Genomic DNA, 23,983 nt, shown 5'->3' with positions numbered 1-23,983 from the left:
GGAGGAGGGGGAGAAGAGGGAGGGAAAAGAAAGGAAGAGAGCCCCTTTGGATTTTTTAAGTAAAGGTCTAATTATCATTCCCATGCAATAGTATCACGGGGAGAAAAGACAAACTGAAACCCACATTCACTTCAAACGGGCTGATTATTTTGCTTCGGCATTAACTCCTCCAGATTTAAGATCCTGTTGGAAAATCTCATTTGCATGTTTTGATAACAGCTGCGGGGAAATTTGTTGGAAAAAATCCACAACTGTCTCAATCAAATTTTCTTCTCTCTCTGCTTTTTTTTTTTTTTAAATAACATTTCCTGCTGTTCTAACAATTTGGGGGTGGTGGGGGTGGAAGGAGCGCCTAAGAGCAGGGGAGACAGCAAGGAGATTAAGGCTACATTCGGTTCTGCAAAGAGTCTATTAAATAATGTGATAAAATGACAAGAGCGATCATAATGGAAGGCTCTTCCACGCTTCTTCCGTGGACTAAAGGCAGGTTGGGGAAGATCTAGAAGGCGCTGAATCGATTCGAGTCTCTCCGCGCAGCTAGGAATCCCAGGGCCAGGCAGTAGGAAATTTACATATTTATTTAGCTGGAAGAAAGGACTCTAGGAGTTTGTCATAATTGCTACCCTTCCCCCAACCCTGGCCAATTTCGTAACCTCTTTGGTGCGGCCAAGGTTGCTTCCCCAGGCTACAACGCTAAGCCGAGAGGGTCGCGCTGCCCAGATGCGGAGGAAGCAGGGCACTCCTAGAGCAGCTGCGGGCGGAGGCTCAGGGTCCAGGCCGGCTGGCGCGGGATGGGGGAGGGGAGGAAGGACTGAGAGGGGTGGACCAACTCGCGTCTAAATCTACGGATAAGGCTTTGTCGTCCGACTGCTGAGCCCTAACTTGACAGAGGACAGAGAGGTGCTGAGCGATTTTTTCATGACCTGTTGGAATTTAGTAACAGCTTTAATAGTCTCATTAGAAATGAGTTACTATATGACGAGTAAGTAAAATATTAAGTGCTTATTTGTGGCGTTTTATGTTCTTTAAACACACACACACACACACACACACACACACACACACACACACACACATTCCCCCACTCGCTTGATAAGTAAACTTTTCCTGCTATAGCCCAGAGGCTGGGCTGGAGAGAAAGAAGGGTCCGGGTGTGTGTAAATGGTTTCTGGGCTCCAAACGGCCATCGTTAGCCCAGAACTTCCAGCCCTGATCTAGGAAAAGAACATTTGATGCCATCAAAGGGCTGCAGATTGAAACCAGATGTGCTCGCCTCGGTTCTTTCCATGCATTTAATTAAGGAGCCGGGATGGAGAAGACTTTTTCATCATTAGTCCACCCACTCCCCCCTCCTCTTTCCATCCCTTCGCCCTCCTACCCCCTCCGCCCCCTCCTCCGCACCCGCCAGCTCGCACCCCCCGACCGGGAGCCCCAGAGCCCCGCCAGCGTCGCGCACTGCGCCGAGCCCGTCGCTCCGTCTCCCCAGTGGTCGCGGCTCCAAGTCTAAACATCTGTCCGCGTCTGGGCCCGGGCGAGCTGCGCGGCAGGGCTAGCGGAAGGCTGGTGGGAGACGGACGAACTCCCGGGTGGGCCCGCAGGAGTGGGAGCGTTGGAGCCGGGTGCCTTGCGCGGTTTCCAAAACCGCTGCTTGTGCGCCCGAAGCCGAGCGCCACGTGTGTCAGTGCCACCGGCTGGAACGGACGCGACTTTATCGCATAGAGAGCTTTTCACCCGGCGTCCGGCTGCACGCGCTTGGGTGAAAGGGCCGAGGGGCTGTTTCTCCCTTCTTTCCACGCACTGCGAGGAGCCGCTGGGTTTGTCCCCGGAGCCGAGTCAGCCTCCTCGAATCTTCCCAGAAATGGAGCAGGCCCTAGCCTTTCTCTCCTCCCCCACCCTCATTACACAGTTCTATTTTACTATTTCTTCTCGTCCTTGATACCGACCGAATTGCGCTTTGTGACAAAGGTCTGGATAAGGAACCAGAGGCCTCTGACACTCCACAGGACTTGCCACTTACCCCGAAGACCCACTGACCTCCGTCATTTGAGAGGAGATTGAGCTTCGGAGAAAGTTGCCTTGTCCAGGGTGTGCCGTCTGCCTGCTTGGTGACCGAGAGGTAGCGAGCGACTGGGAAGAGATGAACAGTTGGAAACGTAACTGAACGTCTCCAGTACTGTTCCGCCGTGTTTTCCAGGGAAACCAGGTGCTCTCTAATATCATCCGCTTGGGATAATATCAACCGATCTTGCCAATACCAAGATGCTAACAATTTCAACGAAATACCAGATACATTTGCTTAACATTTGTCGACCAAATATGTAATTTATACATATGTATATGTACATTTCTATGCGCAATATTTCCCCAAAATGTCTTCTGGACCGAGAGCCCAAATACCAGCAGACTGTGCCGGGATTGTCCGGCTGCCGCAGCGGGGCTGTCTGCTCTGCGCTTAAGTCCCGAAGCCTGGGAGGCCCGCTCCAGGAATGGGTTGGCCTTCGAGAGCTACTTGAGGGGAAGAAGGTAGACAGAGTGTCCTTGAATCCCAGAATAAGTTGGAACTAAGGGTCAGACTCCCTGGGTGTCCAAGGGAAGAGAGATGCCAGGTTGGGACCAGGTTTGAAGGCAGGTGGCACCCCACTCCCACCTCCACCTCTTGCAGTCAGGCATGCTTTCTTGAAATCCTGTGGGAAAGGTCCCCAGGACTCCTCACTGCTCCAGAAGGCAGCTCCTTCAAGGGTATCCATAGGCCTTAACAGCAGAGACCAAGTCCCAGAGTTCTCACCGCAGGGATCTAGGGAAGCAGGGTGAGTTGGGAGGACCCTCCAGGAAGGTCCCCAAGAAAGCAAATCCTTCTGGCACAAATCCTGCAGAACTGATCTTTGCTTGTTTAGGTCTTTGTGGGGGTTTTTGCCTTTTTTTTTTTTCTAATAACAATTACTAGTGGATTGGATCCACACCCTTATTATGTTTACACAAGACATTTGTAATGTATTGAGATTCTGGATTGTAATAAAAAGCCATCGGGATAACTCTACAGGGAAATTCATGAGCAAGGAGCTCATTCACCCGGTAAATGGTAAAAGGTGTCCATTCCTGTTGCCAGCTGGCCAGGCGGGAGATGGCTGACCTGGAACCCTCAGCGTCAGCCCTGGAGTCAGTGGGGACACGGTACCTCGAGCACACAGAGGCAGGAGAGGGAGCGCCTTTTGAGCACCAAGGGTCTCTGCACCTGGCCTCTCCTTTCTTCTAGGAGCCAGGTCCTGATCATCAGCGGGGTAGAGGGAGGGGAAAACTGGTGGATCAAAGTTCTCTGGGCTCAGGTTGCAGGAACCAGGAGGGCCAAGCACCTCTAGAATGCGAGAACAACCATCTGGCAGAAAGATGTCAGAAGAGGAGAAGCTGTGGCTCTGAGCACATGTTCATCTCCCAAGTAGGCGGCAGGCTTTGCCTGGGAACTTAGAAGGCCTCAGAGAGGCTGTGGCCTGTATAGTTCCCTAATCACTACTTTGTTTTCCCCATGTGACTTCCTTTGGGGAAGAGTTAGAATAGAGCATTTCTAATTCAAAGTCTCCAAACATGTGTACATCTTTCCTTGGCTTTTGTCTTGACTTCCGTCCATCCATCAGCGATTATTAAAATGTGAAGCTCTGGATTGTGTAATTAACCGGAACTCTCTTCCTCATGACTGCTCCAGTATCTGAGAGTGGCTTTCCAACCCTTCCTCCTGCCCTAACCTTTTAAAAATAACTCCTGTTTCTAGATTCCTCCCCAAGTAAGTGGGAGGAAGTCTGGGACTAGTAAGGAAACTTGCCAAGAGATCAGACCAAGGTAGGAAGGAGGTTTGGTTTCCAGCCATGTGCCCTTGGGTGGTCCTATTCATAGTTAGGTTTGGTATTGATTATTGCCCAGGGGTTCCCTGGCACTGGGGGTTGGCAGAACTCTGCCTCATCTGGCTAGCAGAATGCCCCCCACCCCGACCCTAAGCAGTTTCCCCTCTGAGGTGGAAGCCAGGAGTTGCAGTCTCTGACATTTTCATAAGCTGACATGATAATCACGTGTGACAGGTCACAGGTTCCATGACATGTAAACAAGACAATACCACCCTCACGCAAATAACATGCTGTAGGGGTGGAAATGCTTTACTCCTCGTGGTTGACATTCTAGTATATATATTCGTTAACAACAACAACAACCAAAAAAAAAAAAACAGGGGGAAAGAGTAAAATGCAAGATAGACTCTGCAGCATTCCCATACTTTAGTGTTTCTGAGGTGATTTTTTATGCTAGACTTGGAAAAAACTTTCCTTTGCCCTCCCACTTCTGGTTCTTATCGTAAGTGGCATTTTAGACACATTTTCCCTATGCATGGGTAAATGCTTTTTACTCATCCCACCTCCATCCAATAGCCCTATTGGATTATTTGGGAATTTTGCAATAATCAAAGAAAATAGGACTAAAAACACATTTCCAAGTAGTGAGCTGGTAATAGGTTCATTTTGTTACAGTTTGGGAAGCCCAACATATTCACACGGGACCTAATGTGGTTTCAATGGAGCCATATATTCTTCAGATCACTGGATGCTGACTTTGCATGTGCCACTAAAAACACTGGGGACCTGCACGTTGGCAAATGCACTCTCAGACTTTCACTTGCTAAATGCCTTTGCAGTAACTGACAGTATTGAGCACTCTGTTTTCGAGATTTCTCCTGGTTCTCTGTTTCTCTAACCACTTCTTCTTGGCTTTCATAGAGGGTTCTTTTTCCTCAGCTTACGCCTTAAATATTCATATTATCGGAGTTCTGTTCCTCATCCTCTCTGTCATTTCCAATAAACGGGTAGAAGATCTCATACTTTCATGGGTCAATTACCACTGGTTTGTCAGTGAGCCTAACATCTAACTCTTAAGCTTTGCCACCTACTCACTGTCACCTTGGGCAAACTGGGCAAGCTACTTACCTCTCTACACCTCAGTTTACTCATCTTTCCAAATTAGACAAACCACAAATATTCATGAGAATGCATGCAGGTTATTTGACATAGTACTTACTGTATAGTAAACCCTGAAAAAAAGAATAGCTATTTTCTTGATGAACTTGCACTTCATTTTGTTGTTGTTTAGTCACTAAGTCCTGTCTGACTCTTTGCTACCCCATGAACTATAGCCCACCAGACTCCTCTGTCCATGAGATTTCCTAGGCAAGAATACTGGAGTGGGTTGCCATTTCCTTCTTCAGGGGATCTTCCCAATCAGGGGATGGAACCCACATCTCCTGAATTGACAGGTGGATTCTTGCCACCAGGGAAGCCCATGCACTGTATTAGGGAACCTTAAACTCACTGAATTCAGTCCAAAACTGAATTCAGCCTTATCTTCCCATGCTCCTCCCCTTTCCCCAGTAGGAAACCTAGCAGTTACCTCAAATTCCTCTCGCTTTGACACCACCTCCAGCTTATCCAGGTAACCACTCAGTTCTGCCTATTTTATCTAGTGTCAATCCTGTCACTAAGTAGTTGAATAAGTGAGTGAGTGAGTGAAGTCACTCAGTCGTGTTGGACTCTTTGCGACCCCATGGACTGTAGCCTATCAGGCTCCTCCGTCCATGGGATTTTCCAGGCAAGAGTGCTGGAGTGGATTGCCATTTCCTTCTCCAGGGGATCTTCCCAACCCAGGGATTGAACCCGGGTCTCCTGCATTGCAGGCAGACGCTTTACTGTCTGAGCCACTAAGTAGTTGAATAAGTGCTTGTCAAATTGCAAATGATGTTTAAGTAACACTGGAGCAAATGAATAGGCAACATTACATGTGAGTATGTAGCTATAATATTTAGGATATTCACATTATATTTATAAACATAATAACAATCAGTAGTCAGGAAGATGTGCCAAATGCTCTCAGAGGAAACATGAATGTACAGGTGCCATACCTTCTCTGTCCTAAGGAAATCAAGTCTTAATCAACAGTCAGATTCAGATAAACCACAAATGGCCATAGGGAGGATTAGACAAGAAGAAAACAAAAGCAGAATCACCTTATCATAGTCATCATTTAAATAATGTTAATTCCCTTCCTCTGCTTTGTTGATTTCCTTTCTCAGATGGCCAGGTTAAGGTTCCTTTGGACTCTAAGGAAAAATAGGACACTAAATTCTTGCTATCTTCTTATTTTAGAAAAACCCTGGGGAATTGCCTGTGACTAGGAAGCTTAAAACTGGGAATGGTTCTAGGCAAGCAGCAGCACACTGCACTGCCAGGGAAACCATTGCTGACCCTTCAGTCCTGTTCAGAAGGGCTCAAGCCTGGTGGATTTGTTTTTTTTAATAACCACAATCTGATAGAGAACCTGCATGCTCACTGGATTCTTGGCCCTAAATAACACATCTGAGTTGAGGGCCCAGGCTGGCTTGCTGCCTCTGCAGAGTCCCAAACATTGGGCCCTTAGAGCTCTGTTTCTAAGCCAAGGAAAAGTGGGGTAGACTCTTATAGGACAGGTACAAAATGCCTCAGGCCTGGGTAAAATCTGCCAATTTAAAACATAAGGCTCTTCAGCTGACTTTAGTGCTTATTTATAGCATATCCAGTGGGTGTACCACTTTGGATAACCTTCTTGGGCTTGCTGTTCTCATAAATCTGGAACCAAGCACAACCCATTCTCCACCTGCTTTCCTCTCCTGAATCCTATAAATCTCTAATTTTCTAAACAGGTCTTCACTTCTCATCCCCAATTTCTCCACTATTCCCATAGTATTAGCTCATAGATCAACAACCATCCTGATTGCACCTTCTGTTGTCTGTTCCATTCATTTGGTTCATTCCAGTTCAGTTAAGCGGGGATGGCAATGGCAACCCACTCCAGTACTCTTGCCTGGAAAATCCCATGGAGAGAGGAGCCTGGTAGGCTGCAGTCCATGGGGTCGTGAAGAGTTGGACACGACTAAAGTGACTTAACAGCGGCAGCAGCAGCAGCAGTTCAGTTCAGTCGCTCAGTCATGTCTGACTCTTTGCAACCCCATGGACTGCAACATGCCAGGCTTCCCTGTCCATCACCAACTCCCGGAGCTTGCTCAACCTCATGGACATCAAGTTGGTGATGCCATCCAATCATCTCGTCCTCTGTTGTCCCCTTCTCCTCCTGCCTTCAGTCTTCCCCAGCATCAGGGTCTTTTCCAGTGAGTCAATTCTTCTCATCAGGTAGCCAAAGTATTGGAGCCTCAGCTTCAGCATCAGTCCTTCCAATGAATATTCAGGATTGATTTCCTTTAGGATTGACTGGTTTGATCTCCTTGCAGTCCAAAGGACTCTCAAGAGTCTTCTCCAACACCACAGTGCAAAAGCATCAATTCTTCAGTGCTCAGCTTTCTTTACAGTCCAACTCTCACATCCATACATGACTACTGGAAAAACCAGTTTTGACTAGACGGACCTTTGTTGGTAATGTCTCTGCTATTCAATATGCTGTCTAGATTTGTCATAGCTTTCCTTCCAGGGAGCAAGCATCTTTTAATTTCATGGCTGCAGTCACCATCTGCAATGATTTTGGAGCCCCCCAAAATAAAGTCTGTCACTGTTACCACTGTTTCCCCATCTATTTGCCATGAAGTGATAGGACTGGATGCCATGATCTTAGTTTTTTGAAAGTTGAGTTTTAAGCCAGCTTTTTCACTCTCCTCTTTCACTTTCATCAAGAGGCTCTTTAGTTCCTCTTCACTTTCTGCCATAAGGGTCGTGTCATCTGCATATCTGAGGTTATTAATATTTCTCCTGACAATTTTGATTTCAGCTTGTGCTTTATCCAGCCCAGCATTTCGCATGATGTATTCTGCATATAAGTTAAATGAGCAGGGTGACAATATACAGCCTTGACGTACTCCTTTCTCAATTTGGAACCAGTCTGTTGTTCCATGTCCAGTTCTAACTGTTGCTTCCTGACCTGCATGAAGATTTCTCAGGAGGCAGGTCAGGTGGTCTGGTATTCCCATCTTTTGAAGAATTTTCCACAGTTTGTTGTGATCCACATAGTCAAAGGCTTTAGCATAGTCAATGAAGCAGAAATAGATGTTTTTCTGGAATTCTCTTGCTTTTTCTATGATCCAGTGGATGTTGGCAATTTGATCTCTGCCTTTTCTAAATCCAGCTTGAAAATCTAGAAGTTCTTGGTTCACGTACGGAGAATTTTGAGCATTACTTTGCTAGTGTGTGAGATGAGTGCAATTGTGTAGTAGTCTGAACATTCTTTGGCATTGCCTTTCTTTGGGATTGGAATGAAAACTGACTTTTTCCAGTCCTGTGGCCACTGCTGAGATTTCCAAATTTGCTGGCATACTGAGTGCAGCACTTTCATGGCATCATCTTTTAAGATTTGAAATAGCTCAGCTGGAATTCCATCACCTCCACTAACTCTGTTTATGGTGATGCTTCCTAAGGCCCACTTGACTTTGCACTCCAGGATGTCTGGCTCTAGGTGAATGATCATACCATCGTGGTTACCTAGGTCATTAAGATCTTTTTTTATATTCTTCTGTATATTCTTGCCACCTCTTCTTAATATCTTCTGCTTCTGTTAAGTCCATACTATTTCTGTCCTTTATTTGTTTGGTTAGGTATGTATATATTTTACCTCCTTTAAAAGTTTTTATCTATTATGTTGAACACATCTATATCTGCCTTATTTTAGATTTTGCTCAACAGTAAATAGTAGTAACAAATTTCACATTTCTTTTCTTGCCTGCCTCAAAAGGGTGCTGTGAGGTAATGCGTATGTATACCAGTTGCAGAGATTATTACCTCCAGTCACATTTTCCTGCCATTCTTTCTTTTCTTGCTTTTCATCACTACAGATAAGAAGGAAGAATTTACATAATGGAATTTAGAAATCTGTTTTTTTTTTTTAAGTCTAAAACAATGTATTATTTCAACACTTCGCTGATCATGAACCTATTACTTCAACACTTTAAGTTACTATTCACCTCTTCTATGCAAATTATACCTTTGCTTTTCTTAAACATGATGTCCAGTTCTGCATTTAATACACAAGAATCACTTCTCTCCAACATACATGATTTTAAATAGCTCCCCTTTTCTACTCATCTTTTTACTTTTTCCTCTTGCTGCAATTTTTCTTTTGAGCATATTCTTCTTCAAGCCAGAAGTCTGAATCATTTACCTGAATCTGAAGGGCAAAATTTAGTGACCTCTTTAATTTTCATTACTGTTGGCTATCTCAGTTTCCTTATTAAAATTATTATATGGGACTTCAGATATCCAATTATATGTAGCCAAATGGCATAAAGTAGGACTTTAACATTAACCTGTAATCATTACCAGATAGTCTATTATGTTCCATGTTGAGTTTAGTATCATGAAAAAGATTTAAAAACATTGGAACTGTATTTCTTGATTCTGCCTCTTAAAAACTTTGAGCAAGTTATGTAGCCCCTTTGAGTCTAATATCTGAGTCTCAGCATCTGAAGGTACTGCTGAAAAAAATGTAACATAGTAAGGATCTACTCCTGGCAGATCCTTACTATATGCCTGGCAATAGTAAATACTCAACAAAAGTTCAAAATTTCCCCCTTTTTCTAATATGTCTGCTAAAAGCAGACCAACAATGCTCTTTTCAAGAGCAACTAGAAAATCTGAAATACTTATATCTTCCTTACCCTGAATATCTAAGAGCTTCCAAGGCAACCAACACTTGAAAATCGTCTTCCAGAGAAGAATACTTTTTGAAGTAAACCAAACTTTCTCCAAGCCTCCTTAATTGTTGGGTTGACTGCCACTTTCTGCCACATTTTGGAATAGAACAACAGACTTTTTTAAAAAGAGAAAAGAAAAAGTACCTGCTAAGAAGCAGATAATCCAGCAGAGCTTTATGCAATTGTATGAACATGAAGAAAGACAAATTAGAGTTTGGGGTTGTTGAGATTTCATAGAGAAGTGAGGCTGAGACAAATAAGACCAACATTAATACCATTTCCCCATCAGGATGTTGCTAACTATCTCCATAAGGCAAAAGGCTCAGTATAACATAATGAGAATAAAAAGCAGATTAGCAATTTTGTCAATCCAAAAGGGTCAGGAGACCAAAATTGAAATTCATGGCATATCAAGGAGGAGAATCCTCAGGAAACTCTTCAGGCTCTCTGTTAGGAAATATAGAAACCTACAACCTAAGAATGCAAGAAACTTAGGTGAAGATTGAAACTTACAAAGATGGAGCTCAGTCCTGGATTAAATTGAGCTGCTTTTCCTCTTTCTTGCCTTCTAAAATAGGTTGAATACTCTCTGGAGGAATATAACATCCAGAGTCACTATTGTTTTCATACAAAATGGCCAGCATTTGGGAAAAAAAGCTATATTAGGAAATAATACCAAGAGAAAAAATACACAGCAGAAACAAGGTGTCCTCAAATATGGGAGGTAGCAGACACAGATTTAAAATAGCAATAATTAATATAATCAAGGTAATTATATTTTAATAGGCTAGGAATTCTGCCCCTGAAACTGTAAGAATCAAATGGAATTTATAGAACTAAAAAATACAACAAGTGAACTTAAACAATTGCTGCTGCTGCTAAGTCGTTTCAGTCGTGTCCGACTCTGCGCGACCCCATAGACGGCAGCCCACCAGGCTCCCCCATCCCTGGGATTCTCCAGGCAAGAACACTGGAGTGGGTTGTCATTTCCTTCTCCAATGCATGAAAGTGAAAAGTGAAAGTGAAGTCGCTCAGTCAAGTCCGACCCTTAGTGACCCCATGGACTAGATGGGTTTAATTAGATGTTTAACACGGTTTGAGAGAATTAGTGAGCTGAAAAATAGATCAGAAGAAAATAACCAGTCTGAAGTGTGGAGAAAAGAAATAACGAGAAGTAGAATTCTAGGGAGTTGGAGGAATAGAAAGCACCAGAAAACTGTCTTTCTACTGTGACAACAATTTTGCTGGCAGAATCTGTCTTATGTAATTAAATTAAAACTCTGGAATATATTGAAGGCTTGCAACTTTCAGTGGAAAGCATGGACAGTAAATTGAGGTTAACGAGTCAATTTTAGCTCTTAGCACAGTAGTAACTACCCATCTCCTAGCCTCAGCCTCACGGAAGGCAACTATACACACATTGCTGCAGCAGCTAGACACAGCTTGTGGAAGCAGGGGTAGGCAAAAAGCCCCTACTCTCCAAATATCAGGAAATAGTGCTGTAATTGTTGATCACTGATTGTGATCATAGAGGTGCAAAAAGAAGGGTGGCAACTGTTGTATTTCCCCCATTTTCAAGCTCTTCCCCTCAAGCTGAAGTGATTTCTAAGGGACCTAAATGGCCAGAGCCCTCTCTCCTTACTTTGTTTTTCTCTTTTTTTTTTTTTTTTTCCCCTTTTGGGAGACAGACACTAAAGCTTAAGGCATTCAAAAGCAACTGCACAAACAGAGGAAAATGAGAAAATGGCCATGCATGGGAAAGGTAAAGGCTTAGAAAAAACCTGAGAAGATTTTAAGTTTACACCTCAGGCTGATCCTTGGAACAGAGAGAAAGAAAACATAAATATAAAACAAGAAAGAAAGAAAGAAAAACAGCAAACCCTGGGGAAAGGAGAGAATCTGATTTTCAGAGTTTTCACATTATTAGATTCAAACATCAAGTTTTCAACAAAAAATGTTGTAAGACAAACAAAGCAGCAAAAAAGTATTGCCTATTAAAGATAAATAATTGTTCCTTTAAAATACCTGTTGGAAGAAATACAGGGTGAAGAAATTAAAAACTACTGTTTTAAAGATGCTCAAGAAGCTGATATGTAAACAAATTGAAAATACCAGTAAAGAGATAGAAAATATAAAAAGAAACCAAAAAGAAATCCCAGAGCTGAAAAGTACAATAACTGAAATGAAAAATTCACTAGAAGAATTCAAAGGCATACTTGAACAGGCAGAAACACCATCAAACTTGAATATAGAACAATGGGAATTACTAAAAGTGAGGAATAGAAAGAAAAAAGATGAAAGAAAAATTGAGCATAGCCTAAGTGACACCATCAAACAGACCACTTATTCAGTGCAAGAGTCCCAGAAAGAGAAGAGAAAGAAAGTAGGCAGAGAGGGTATTTGAAGAAATAATGTCAGAAAACATTCCAAATTTGATGAAAGACATGAATATAAATATCTAAGAAGTTCAACAAACTCCAAGTAAGATGAACTCAAAGAGATCCACACCAAGACACATTATAAATAACATTTTTGAAAATCAAAGATTAATGGAGGATCTTGAAAGCAGCAAGAAGCAGTTCATCACATACAAGGGATACTCAATAAGATCATCAGATTTTTTTCGTAAGAAACTTTGGGGGCCAGGAGCCAATATATTCAAAGTGCTCAAAGGGAAAAATGAACTGTCGACTGAGAATCCTATGTACAGCAAAACTGTCCTTCACAGTGAGGGAGAAATTAAAACATTCCTAGATAAATAAAAATTGAGAGACGTCGTTACCATTGGAACTTCCCTGTTAAATGCGCAAAGGAAAGGTAAAATGAAAGGAAATCAGACAATAAATTGAAGCCATCTGAAGAAATAAAAATCTCAATAGTTAAATACATGGCAGCTACAAAAGGTAATATTATCATACAATGATTTGTAACTCCACTCTCTATTACACATGATTTAAGAGACTAATACATTTTTAATTATTGTCTAAAAGTTAGTATTATTGTACTTTTCGTTTGTAAATCTACATGTTGTCAAATCCATGATTTAAAAGACTAATGCATTTTCTAGAAAGAATTATTAATTTAGGTCTTAGAGCACACAATATGAACAGTAAATTTGTGATGTCAGCAACTGGAACAGATAGTGACAGAGCTGTGAAGAGTTTAGTCCTAGATTAAATTGAGCTGATTTTCCTCTTTCTTTCCTTCTAAAATAGGTTGAATCCTCTCTAGAGGATTCAATTTTTCGTATGTTATCAGAGTTAAGTTGGTATAAATTCAAATTTAAGTGTTATAATCTTAGGATGTTAAATACAATCACCATGGTCACCACAAAGAACATAGCCATTGAATATACAAAAGGAAATGAGAAAGAAATTTAAATGTTTCACTACAAAAAATCAAATAACCATAAAAGAAGACACTAATGCAGGAAAGAAGAACAAAAGAGCTGTAAGGAATACAGAAAACAAATAGCAAAGTGACAGAAGTAAGCCTCTACTTATCAGCAACTACTTTAAATGTAAATATATTAAATACTCTAATCAGAAGACACAGACTGACAGAAAGGATAAAACCACATGATCCAAACTATATGCCATCTTTAAAAGACTCACTTTCCTCAAAAATGCAAACATACTGAATGTGAAATAAAGGAAAAAGATAGTCCATGCAAACAGTAATCAAAAGACAGCAAGAGTGGCTATACTAATATCAGAAAAAATAGACTTTAAATCAAAAATAAGTTGAAAGAAACAAAGAAGAACAGTATGTGCTGATAAAAGCTTCAGTACATCAAGAATATGTTATAATTATAAACATTTACATACTTAATTACAGACTCGCAAAATTTACGAAGCAAAATCTGACAGAATTGAAGGGGAAAACAGCTCTACAATAACAGGAGGAAACTTCAATACTCCCCTCTCAATAATAGGTAGAACATAAGAAAGGACATAGAAAACTTACCACAGTAAATCAGTGAGATCCGACAAACATATACAGAGTGCTCTACTTAACTATAACAGCATATGCATTCTCCTTAATTGTACCTGGGGCATTTTTCAGGTTAGTTTCAATAGATTTAAAAAGACAGATATGATTCAAATTATATTCTGTCACTACTACAGAATGAAATCAACAGTAGAAGTAAAACTTGAAAATTCACATATTTGTAGAAGTTAAATAATGCACTCTTAAACAAAGGATCAAAGACAAAATCACAGGAAGTTAAGTCTAACAAAGACAGTATAAGAAGAGAAAACAGACCAATATGTTTTATGAACATAAATAAAAATTCTCAGTAAATCCTAACAAATCAAATTCAGTAGCATATCAAAAGGATTGTACATGAGGACCAAGTGGGATTTATTACGGGAATGCAAGGATAGTTCAACATATGAAATATATACCCAAATAAATGTTTTTTTAAATTATTTTAAAAATATATAACAGTACTATTTATGACATACTCAAAGAGAAAATAACCCAAATACTCAACAATATCATGCATAAATAAATTATGTTATTGGGCTTTCCAGGTGATGCTAATGGTAACGAATCTGACTGTAATGCAGGAGATGCAAGAGACACGGGTTCAATCCCTGGGTCAGGAAGGTCCCCTAGAGGAAGGCATGGCAACCCACTCCAGTATTCTTGCCTGAAGAATCCCATGGACAGAGGAGCCTAGCGGGCTACAGTCCATAGCACAAAAATAGTCAGACACTACTGAAGCAACTTAGTACATATTTATATACTTAAATAGTATCTGCTGCTTCATGCAACAGTATGGATGGGTCTCACAAAGATAATGTTGATATAAAAATTCCAGACATAAAGAGCATTTATTTTTTGTTCCATTTATTTTTTTAAAAGTTGATTCCCTCCATGTTCCACTTCAAAAGCTGAAGATATCTCATATTATGTTTCTTGCAGAAACTGCCACTCATTTACCACGTGTCTTCCACAGAGAATTTCTGTAAGAGTAAGTAGAAGCATAAGAAAAAATGCTTTAAATATCACTTGGTCTAAGAAGCATTAATCATTTTCACAAACTGCCTTCTGATATTTAGCAGAACCTTAACTATGCTTTTATGTGTTCGATTAAATGATATAACAGGTTTATAGCACTGAAAACAGATGTCTAAAATATATAAGGACATGACAGTGTTCTCCTAGTTACACAGGTGTTCATGGTGATCTCAACTTCATAACTTTGGAGCTGTAATAATAGTAATAATTGCTACTATTTTGTGAGTATTTACTGTATGCCAAACACCGTGCTAAGTGTTTTATAACCATTATCTCATTTAATCTCTGCAATAACCCTGGGAGGGAGGTTTTACTATCCCCTGTTTTAGATAAGGAAACTACCGTTAGGTAATTTTCCCAGGAGAGTTACCCAGCCATATTAGTATTTGGTTCTCTCTGACAGTCGGGCATGCGATCTTAATTAACTACCTTGCAAAATGGTGTGTTGTGCTGGTGTGTATCAGTGATGTAAAGAAATGCCAGTTCAATGGTTTGAAACTGTAAATGTAAGATTTGGTATAGATTTAGCTTCAAAACTCCCTGTTTCCCTACCTTTAGCCCCCAGTTTATCCTCACTTGACTCTCTTGAGTCACTTTACTCTACAGTGGCAATTGAAAAATCTAGATATATCATGGGGAGGAACAGAATTTTAATCGTTTTGTTTGTCTCACCAAAGGGTTCCCATTCTCAAGTAGGGTACCATTGACTGTTTGAGACTCAGTCTTTGCTTTCTTTTTCTGGAGGTAGAGTAAAAAGAGAAGTTGTATCATAGCATTCAGGCATACTATTTTTCCTGGTTCATTAAGTTCAGTCACTTAGTCATGTCTGACTCTTTGCAACCCCATGGACTGCAGCATGCCAGGCCTCCCTGTCCATCGCCAACTCCCGGAGTTTACTCAAACTCATGTCCATTGAGTCAGTGATGCCATCCAACCATCTCCAAATGAGTCAGCTCTTTGCATCAGGTGGCCAAAGTGTTGGAGTTTCAGCTTCAACATCAGTCCTTCCAATGAACACCCAGGACTGATCCCCTTTAGGATGGACTGGTTGGATCTCTTTACAGTACAAGGGACTCTCAAGAGTCTTATCCAACACCACTGTTCAAAAGCATCAATTCTTTGGTGCTCAGTTTTCTTTATAGTCCAACTCTCACATCCATATATGACTACTGGAAAAACCATAGCTTTAACTAGATGGACCTTTGTTGGCAAAGTAATGTCTCTGCTTTTTAATAAGCTATCTAGCTTGATCATAACTTTTCTTCCAAAGGGCAAGCATCTTTAAATTTCATGACTGAAGTCACCACCTGCAGTGATTTTGGAGCCCCCCAAAATAAAGTCTGTCACTGTTACCATTGTTTCCCCATCTATTTGCCATGAAGTGATGGGACCGGATGCCATGAGACCAGATGCCATGATCTTAGTTTTCTGAATGTTGAGTTTTAAGCCAGCTTTTTCACTCTCCTCTTTCACTTTCATCAAGAGGCTCTTTAGTTCCTCTTCACTTTCTGCTATAAGGGTGGTGTCATCTGCATATCTGAGGTTATTGATATTTCTCCTGGGAATCTTGATTCCAGTTTGTGCTTCATCCAGCCCAGAATTTCTCATAATGTACTCTACATATAAGTTAAATAGGCAAGCTGACAATATAGAGCCTTGACATACTCCTTTCCCCATTTGGAACCAGTCTGTTGTTCCATGTCCATTTCTAATTGTTGCTTCCTGACCTGCATACAGATTTCTCAGGAGGCAGGTCAGGTGGTCTGGTATTCCCATCTCTTGAAGAATTTTCCACAGTTTGTTGTAGTTTACCCAGTCAAAGGCTTTGGCATAGTCAATAAAGCACAAGTATATGATTTTCTGGAACTCTCTTGCTTTTTCAATGATCCATTGGATGTTGGTAATTCGATCTCTGGTTCCTCTGCCTTTTCTAAATCCAGCTTGAACATCTGGAAGTTTGTGGTGCACATGCTGTTGAAGCCTGGCTTGGAGAATTTTGAGCTTTACTTTACTAGCATGTGAGATGAGCGCCTTTGTGCAGTAGTTTGAGCATTCTTTGGCATAGCCTTTCTTTGGGATTGGAATGAAAACTGACCTTTTCCAGTCTTGTGGCCACTGCTGAGTTTTCCAAATTTGTTGGCTTATTGAATGCAGCACTTTCACAGCATCATCTTTTAAGATTTGGAATAGCTCAGCAGGAATGCCATCACCTCCACTAGCTTTGTTCATAATGATGCTTCCTAAGGCCCACTTGACTTCCCATTCCAGGATGTCTAGCTCTAGGCTGGTGATCATACCATCGTGATTATCTGGGTCATTAAGATCTTTTTTGTATAGTTCTTCTGCATATGCTTGCCACCTCTTCTTAATATCTTCTGCTTCTGTTAGGTCCATACCATTTCTGTCCTTTATTGTGCCCATCTTTGCATGAAAAGTTCTCTTGGTAACTCTGATTTTCTTGAAGAGATCTCTAGACTTTCCCATTCTATTGCTTTCCTCTATTTCTTTGCACTGATTGCTGAGGAAGGCTTTCTTTTCTCTCCTTGCTATTCTTTGGAACTCTGCATTCGAATGGATATATCTTTCCTTTCACTTCTCTTCTATTCACAGGTATTTGTAAGTTCTCCTCAGACAACTATTTTGCCTTTTTGCATTTCTTTTCCTTGGGGATGGTCTTGATCCCTGCCTGCTGTACAATGTCATGAACTTCCATATATAGTTCTTCAAGCACTCTATCTGATCTAATCCCTTGAATCTATTTGTCACTTCCACTGTATAATCAATCATAAGGGATTTGATTTAGATCATACCCCAATGGTCTAGTGGTTTTCCCTACTTTCTTCAATTTAAGTCTGAATTTGGCAATAAGGATTTCATGGTCTGTGCCACAGTCAGCTCCTAGTCTTGTTTTTGCTGACTGTATAGAGCTCCATCTTTGGCTGCAGAGAATATAATCAATCTGATTTCTTGGTAGAAAAATGGAAAAGAAAGGATTATAAAGTGTATGCTTGTATATCCTATAAATCCAAGGATACTTAGATTATTTTTCTCTGTATTCACACCCATTACCATTTTTGAAAGGTGCCATTTTTTACTTGCAGTGAAAGATGCCTTTGTCATATTGGCATCAGCATGTTCTTCAGCTGCCAGAAGCCAGATTCCTGTTCTTAGACCATTGGGAAGACTTGTTATCATGACTCTGCTCTTGAATTGTGTTGGAGAAATATATTCCTTCTAGAGATAATATCCTCTGTACTCATACAGGTTGAAGAAGTTCAGCTACTGCACCCTGCTGCAGCAAGAAGACTCATAAAAACCTTGAACCCATTACTCATGTAAAAGAACAAAGAGAGCTTTATTGAAGTTCAAATGAAAAGTATAAATAGTTTGTCAGACAGCACATGAAGTGAAGATTCCAACATTCTTTTTTTGCTTATGTTGCTTTTAATGGCATTTGAGATTAAAGGTCAAATATAATTCAATGCGGTAATCCTTGTGAGGCTTAATTTTCTATATTGGAAGGTTCGAAGTATTCATCTCTTCACCCAGAGCTTTCCTTCTCAACAGTCTGTCTTCATTGCACTTTTCATGTCTGTTTACCTCAGATCCTAACCAGCAAAATGTGTACTTTTAAAATGATTCCCCAGGCCTTTCTTCACTAGATACTCATTCATTCACTGATTCACTCACTTAACACATGCAAAGAATATAATCAATCTAATTTCTTGGTAGAAAAATGGAAAAGAAAGGATTATAAAATGTATGCTTATATATCCTATAAATCAAAGGATACTTAGATTATTTTTTCTCTATATTCACACCCATTGCCATTTTTGAAAGGTGCCATTTTTGAAAGCTGAGCCCACTGTACTCAGCTTCCTAGGATTAGAATCCTTTTGATAAGTGCTCTGAACACTGCACTGAAGATTTTTAAAAAAAAAAACAAACAAGCAAACAAACAGAAAACTCGGGTCTTTACACAATATACTCACTATCTAAAAGGGAAGGTAAACATGTTTAGAAAATGATTTGTGTAGTAGAGTTGATGATTGAACACTTTATTTTTCAAATTAAAAAAAAGTAATTTCTTTCATTTCTAAAATGGATCTATTCCCCTAGTCCTTCATCCAGGATGGCCAAAATAAACTTAAATTCAGTAAGTAATGGTATCACAGACTCTTGGGGATTGAATAGTTTCCCAGAGATAATTCCTTATCCTTGAGGATTCTAATGTTCACTCTTTCAGCCTGCTTTCCATACCCCTGGCTTTCCCTTAGGATAGCTTCTGAGAATGTTAGGGGTTTCAAGTCTCACAAAGGCTGGAGAGAGAGAATCTAAGATCCACAAATAAGATCCATTGCCCATGAATAAATCCTGCATTGATTTCTAGGTCCTCTATGACAAAGCTGGTTGGGACTTATTTCCTCTCTCTCTCACAGGTTTTACTGTGCTTTTGTTTCTCTTAGCTGGTTAGGCCCCAGAGCTCCACCCTAGCTCACTAAGCTCCAATGTGGCTCTTGTCTAGCATTGCATAACCCTCTCAGTTTCAGCCCACTGTACTCAGCTTCCTAAGATTAGGATCCTTTTGATAAGAGCTCTGAACACTGTTGCAGCAATCCCATATAAGTCTAATGGCTTGATTGCTTTCCTTATGGCTCCTCCTCTTGCATACAAATTTCTGAATCTTTTCATACACTAAAGGAGATGATGGAGAATTTGCAGGGCTAGCTCAAGTCTTATAAACAGCCAACTCTTTCCATTGTTTTCTGGTTTTATGTAGTTTGCTCTTTATTTTTGTTTTGATACAAGATAGTACCCTATGAGATCATCTCTTTTAAGAGTTGCAAATAGAAAGTAGGAGGAAAATCCCCTGGAGTTGGTGGGAAAATGGAGGAGGTGGGGCTTTGTGGGGAGAATGCCTAAGGAACTGAACTTCCTCCATGTCTCTTTAAATTTTTCTTCCCACAGTCTTTTATGCTGAAAGAAGTAAAATTTGTTCACTTTCCTATATGGAAAGGATGTATGTCTTCTGATTCTCTCTACCCATGGGAACTTGATGTTCAGGTCAGCCTGTCCTGCTTCTTGATATTTCAGAAGAGTAGAAAAAAAAATTAGAGATTTATTTTCTCTTTCCACAGTGCTTGGCTTCTAAGAATCTTGTCATAAAAAATGACTCAAAAATGCCATTTTGGTAGTCAGTAGTTGAATATCAACTACTCTTTTTTTCCATTTCTATTTGCCATTTCCAGCAGATGGATATTTCCTAATAAACAGAAAGTTACATGGAAATAGAAAAGAAAGGTTTATATTTTAATGTTTATTACATATTATGTATATTTATCTGATGACATTTAAAATAAATTATATATTTGTAGTTTTATAACATGCAAGTACACAGTGTTTTAAAATACATTATCCCTTTTTAGACGCATAAGCTACAATGGAAACACCAAGAAGGAACACATAACTTTATAGATATTAGGGTCAAAGAACAAGATAATTAAATTGCTATAATTGGCTTTCTTTTGGAAAACTTAAGCAAGAGATTCAATCAAATTTCTCATTATTATTATTTCTTAGGATTTTCACTGATAAATCATAAATTTTCCAAGGACAATGTCTAAAATGTAGAGTCTATTCCAATAAGCCACCCAGACCGAAGGAAAATCAGGTGGGGAGCTATCATACAGTTTATTAATTAAAAAAGAGACTTCAGAGGCTGTAGGATAATGTTGCTTTATCATCTTTAACATCAGTACAAATCAAATGGCTTCCCTTGTGGCTCAGCTAGTATAGAATTTGCCCACAGTGCAGGAGACCTTGGTTCAGTTCTTGGGTTGGGAAGATCCCCTGGAGAAGGAAAAGACTACCCACTGCAGTATTCTGGTCTGGAGCATGCCATGGACTGTATAGTCCACGGGGTCACAAAGAGTTGGACACAACTCAGCAACTTTCACAAAAAGTATTACTAACATTGAATACTTTGGAATATATTTGGAAGTGTACAATACATGCACAGGCCTAAGGAAGGATAATTCTGGTGGGACTTGGTGATCCATTAAGTCACTGATACCCTGTGCATCTCACCCTATGACCAGCTGACCCTATTCCCCCTTTCCCCATGTGAGCAGAAGCTCAGCTATACCATGCTGAAAGACGTTTGATTAATAAAGTTTAATGGTAGAACATCATTGCGTGAATACAGTCATGTTACAATTCTCAATTCTCTTTGATGCTGGGATAAAGCTAGCTAGTTTGAGTACCCAAAAGACACCTGCTGAAATTTATAGACACTTTGAAGGCAAACACAATGTTACCTGATATTATACCTTTTGAATTTAATTGCTTTTGTATCTCAGGCAGGAGTGAACTAACTTCTTAATGAGCATATAAGATTCTGTTAACAAGTCGGATATAAATCTTAGATCGTCAAAGACTGGCTTCTGTGACTGATTAAACAAAGAAGAGTTGAACTGATTGTGGTTATTACAATCAAGAGCCATTTATTACTACAGTTTATGACATAAAGAATACCACAGAAAGGAGAAATAAAATAGGTCTTTTCTGACCATAAGATAATAAAGCTCAAAATTTCCTTTTGAAAAGTATGAAAATAAATTACAATTAACAGAAAATTAAAATTTTAAATTTGTAAAAATATATTGCCCTAGGCATAACTAAAACTATAACTCTGAAATATTTAGAAAGTTATGTAGACCTCTGGTAAACATGGCACGCTAAGTAGGCAAACTCAAAACCAAGGAAAAAGAATCGTTAGGGTCACAAAGGAGGCCCTAAAGAAGTCCCATGAAAAATAACATCCAATGAGTTTTCCTCTCATTTTTTGATCTTCCCTTTGCCCTAAATTTTCCGAATCGCACAGCTTTTTGAGTAAATGTGGGCTTGTTTTATACACCTACTATTTTCCTTCCTTAACATCACTTCTATCATTCCTTTCTCCATTGATTGGACCTCTGCATCAGTTTCCTAACTGGTTACTTTGTGGCTAATATCTCTCTACCCTGCCAAGAAAGAATGCAAATATGATCATATTTGTCTCTTTCAACATTACCCTGTGGTTCTGTATTGCCTACAAGACTGAGATTAAATACCTTAGTAAAGTGATGGCGTGCACTTCGTTCCTTTAACTAATAAATTAACCTTACCTCCCACCCTTCTCTCCACATGTCAGAATCTATGCCATTTACTTACTTATAATGGTCATCACACTTACTTTGCTTAAGATTAGTTTTTGTTCATTCTTTAGGTGTCACTTTAAAAGTCACCTCTTACAAGAGCACTTCCTAGACTTTAAAGAATATTTCTGTTCCTCCTTGTGTTCCTTTCTCTGTATCTACCTTAGCTCTCACTTTTTTCCTTTATGAACACTTAAAATTTGTAATTTTATCTTTACTTACACAGTGATTTGTTTTGGGGGGGCCATGACTTATACCCCTTCATTTTTATATTTTATTTTTTAAATTAGAGGATAATTACTTTACAATATTGAGATGGTTTTTGCCATACATCAACTTGAATCCGCACTAGGTACACACATGTCCCCTCCTTCTTGAACCCCTTTCCCATCTCCCTCCCCTTCCCATTCCTCTAGGTTGTCACAGAGCACTGGCTTTGGATTCCCTGCATCATACATCAAACTCCCACTGGCTACCTATTTTACTTTAAAAATCTGCCTTCATCACTATAAAGTAGGTTTCATGCATGCATAGACTGAACACATCTTGTTCACTCTTCCCAGAAATTTGTTTAATAAATGAGTATATGAATGAACCCTTATTCTAAATGGAGTTAGCTTCAGCAGTCTGAATGTATCAAGCTATTTTAACTTCTGCCTTCATATTTCAGTTTCCTCTGTCTGGAGCACTTGTTATTCTCTGAAATGACAAATGGGGATTTGGGGAGTATGTGATCATATTTCATGACTCAGCTCAAGCATTATAGAAAGCCTGGTAGAGTTATCTTTGGGCCCTTTTGAACCATAGTTCACCTTCTTATCACAAAATTGATCACATTCTATTACTTTTATTAGTTCACGTGTCTAGTTCCCCCTACTGGAATGTAAGCTCCCACTGGGCAGGGACTGTTCCTTATTTGTCCTCTATTCTACCAGAATTTAGAAGCATACATCCTTTCATTAACTGGAGTAACTTTACCTCCAAGCCCCCTTCATATATCAGAACCTATGCCATTTGCTTATCTATAATGGTCATCACACCTACCTTGCTTCAGATTAGCTTTACTCATCCTTCAGGTGTCAGTTTCAAGGTCACCTCAGCAATCAATCAAAGCTGGTTGGATGAATGAATGGATGAGTTTTTCTGAAATGTTTCATAGCACTTGTGATTGATATCTTCATATTTTGCCAAATGATTCTTATTAAAAACCACTGCCAGATTATTTATAGTAGAAGAAAAAGCAAGGGCTTTCCAAAGGAAACTTTGAAGGCTATTCTGTCTCTCTGTAATCAATGGCATTAAAAAAAAACAATAACATCTTTGGCCAATACAACCAATAGCTACAACAGGAAATAACAGTCAAAAACAAGTGTTAAATTTATTAACATCACCAACCCCAGCCAACCACCTTATTGTATTGCAACTGCATGACCCTTTGAAAATGTTTAAATTGAACATGATCTGGAAATTCACAAATCTTTGGTTTATGAAATGTAAAAAATAAAATATATACTTTTAAAAAACTGCACTGATTCCATCTCTCATCACTACCTCTCAATTGGAGTCACACTTGGCCTTGGCACCCTTGGCTTAATGGGACCAAGCTTGGGAGACTGCTTTCATCTCAGTAGGACTGGTCACTTACCTTTTTTTGTTTGGGATCCTCATACAGCTCTCTACCTCCAGACCCACAGTAGTGATGTTACTTCCTCCACTTTACACTTATATGGTTATGCACAGACAGCCTCTGGTGCACACATGAGCATAAAGCAGCCATCACAGCAGGTGCAGAGTCCCTTCTTTAGTGAATTACTGCCTCCTTACTGGAGCCAGGAGAGACCTGCTGTGTTTGTCTCTTTTTAGTTATTAGGCAACGTCTGCAGGCACTCAAGATTTCTATTCCATATTTATCCTCTTCTGGAGCAGAAAGCAAGTGCTATAACAGCTGTGTGTGTATTTGTTTTCTTTGGGGCAGATAGAAGCCAAAGAAACCACAAAACAGTCTAAATTTCAGCTCTTCCTTCACTTATGTAAGAATTACAGAAGCAGGTGCAAAGTGTTT

General features: G+C 40.0%; 1 long non-coding RNA gene across 1 annotated transcript; it reads right to left on the bottom strand.

Moving 5' to 3' along the window:
- Nucleotides 1-14,553: 14,553 nt before the first annotated feature.
- On the bottom strand, nt 14,554-23,774 carry LOC113906259. The gene is made up of 3 exons (XR_003514819.1): nt 23,567-23,774; nt 22,966-23,034; nt 14,554-14,670 (listed from the first exon to the last, which is right to left on the bottom strand). It is a non-coding gene; the product is annotated as an uncharacterized LOC113906259 (long non-coding RNA).
- Between the last annotated feature and the right edge of the window lie 209 nt (nt 23,775-23,983).

Source organism: Bos indicus x Bos taurus, chromosome 16 (genome assembly GCF_003369695.1).
Source record: "Bos indicus x Bos taurus breed Angus x Brahman F1 hybrid chromosome 16, Bos_hybrid_MaternalHap_v2.0, whole genome shotgun sequence".
Classification (NCBI taxonomy): domain Eukaryota; kingdom Metazoa; phylum Chordata; class Mammalia; order Artiodactyla; family Bovidae; genus Bos; species Bos indicus x Bos taurus.
The sequence above is the reverse complement of the archived record's forward strand: the minus strand, read 5'-3'. Positions and strand labels throughout refer to the sequence as shown.